This window comes from Alosa alosa, chromosome 7 (assembly GCF_017589495.1).
Source record: "Alosa alosa isolate M-15738 ecotype Scorff River chromosome 7, AALO_Geno_1.1, whole genome shotgun sequence".
In the NCBI taxonomy this organism is placed as follows: Eukaryota; Metazoa; Chordata; class Actinopteri; order Clupeiformes; family Clupeidae; genus Alosa; species Alosa alosa.
Window position 1 is genome coordinate 15,836,612 of NC_063195.1, and position 2,281 is coordinate 15,838,892.

A 2,281-nucleotide genomic window follows, 5' to 3' on the forward strand; every position below is an offset into this window, starting at 1 on the left:
GAGAGAGAGAGAGAGAGAGAGAACAAGAGCAAGAGAGAGACAGCACAAGAGAGAGGAATGATAAGAAAATATAGGGAAAGAGATAGAATGAGAGAGCGAGAGAGAGAGAGAGAGAGAGAGCGAGAGAGAGAGAGAGAGAGCGAGAGAGAGAGATGAGTATGCTGAGGTGATGCACGGAAATGGTGTGTTTGTGGTGACAACAGGAAAAAGGGGGAAGAGGTGCTATGCTAGTGTCCTGACAGAAAAACATCACTGTGTCTGTGTGTGTGTGTGCGTGCGTGCGTGCGTGCGTGCGTGCGTGTGTGTGTGTGTGTGTGTGTGTGTGTGTGTGTGTGTCTGTGTGTCTGTGTGTGTATGTGTAAATTACAAACTACGGAGATGTTTTTTAAAAATCAGATAAGCACCAATGCTCTTCTCTGCTATTTATTTTTTTTCAATGCATTACATAAACATTAACCCTGAATGTCAGGTAACATTGCATATCTAATATATATATATACACATATATGGTTCATTTATTTGCATAAAGAAAAAAAATGCTCAATTAAGGCACATGAGAAATTGTCAGGAGTATTACATAGAGAAAAAAAAAATATGTATATATATATTCAACAAAAACACATGACATAAATTATATATGAATGAAATACAACAACCTTAGGCTCAATTCATACACCTTAAATTCCCCAACATATTTCAAAGACCAAAGGTCAAAAGCTGAAGGTTAAACATCATTCCTCATCTCAAGCAGCTTTCCATTGGTTGAGTCTATTTTGGAGCGTCCGAACGGACACCAGGGGGAGAAAAGAAACACACACCACAGCGGAGGAGGTTCTTTTAATCGTTCTTTAGACCCTCCGTCTGATTTACGTCCCAATAACGTCCGGTTCCCCTGCCCGGTGGGCGCTCGGAGCATCCGAAACTAGACACGACCTAAACTCAGCTTTCCATAACATCTTTCCATAACATCTCATTCATCAATCATTTAATAAACAACCATTAATCAAGAAATGGAAAAAAAAGATGCGCAATGCATGGCAATGTGTGTCATGTGTGTCATTGCATGGATAGGGTAGAGATTTGTAATATGCATTGGTATGCACTTGCACAGAATCTCTTCTGTATGACGAAGGCCAGTCTTTGTTAGAGCCAACCGTACAAATTCAGAAACCACAGTCCAACATGGTGATGAACAAATGTATGATTGATATCCATTGACGACCCATTGTGTGTACTTATGGGCCTTGAGCTTAACTGATCAACAATGCATGGTATATAGTTACCAGATAAGCAAATACAGAACTAGTCAATATTATGCAACCTAAGCTTGTTTATGAGAACTACATCTTGTAACGACGCACACATTTAATCTAGGCATTTGGTTAGATATTATAAAGCATGTCCTAAACAGAAGGACATAATGACAAATGGTATACATGTGATGCCAGTTGATTCCCAAAGATCTGGGAGTGTCATGTTACCATTAAAGTAGTTGTATTAGTGACGAATTTTATAACAAATGCCTTAAAAGAAGAACATTTCGTATGCAATTTTTTTGGTTCATCAGTGGGAGGAAACCTCATTCACTTACATTATGAGATTAAATAAAAATCAAACCACTTTTCTGATGGGCGAAAGTTCTGTGCAAACGTGATTGACACATCACAAGGTGCATATTTATCTTTCTTCAATCATCTGGTAATTTCACACCAAAAATATGGACTCAGATTATGACATTTATGAGTTAAAAGGTTAGGCGTATGAAGCAGGATCCAAGCATTATCCTAAACATACTTCTTATATATATTCATAAATACACATAGGTTTGTGGTATTGGGGTAAAAACACCTAATATTAAAACACATGATATATAATATTTACAAGTACATATAATTCTTTATTATATAATCTATTTGAGGACACTGTCATAAAGAACACTCAATATAAAGTTGGACACAGTGCTGGACTATCCTGATTTTGTCAAGGTATCATTCAGAAATATGAGCCACACACAGACTGAAAAACAAATTGTGAAACTCCGCCTGACACAATCTGCTCTGATGAAATCCCTGAGAGTGAAAATGTTAAATAAATAAGTTAAACTTGTTGTGTGTCATCATGGAGGTTTCGCTTCCCCTAAGTAGACCACAGCTGATGTCAAACTCCTTGTGAGTCACTTCTTTCTCTCAAATCTCTCGAATCTCTCGATTATTATTATTATTATTATTATTATTATTATTATTATTATTGCTGTTACATTGTGTGACCTGCCATGCCATAA

At 37.1% G+C, this 2,281-nt stretch overlaps 1 protein-coding gene across 3 annotated transcripts in view; it reads right to left on the reverse strand.

Annotated features, from left to right (window-relative positions):
• Nucleotides 1-626: 626 nt before the first annotated feature.
• LOC125297957 (tumor necrosis factor ligand superfamily member 14-like) overlaps nt 627-2,281 on the reverse strand; it is a 17,873-nt gene continuing 16,218 nt past the window's right edge. For all 3 annotated transcript variants that reach the window (XM_048248546.1, XM_048248545.1, XM_048248544.1), the window contains one exon: nt 627-2,281. This exon is cut by the window's right edge and continues 645 nt beyond it. The gene's annotated coding sequence lies outside the window, so the exon portion shown is untranslated.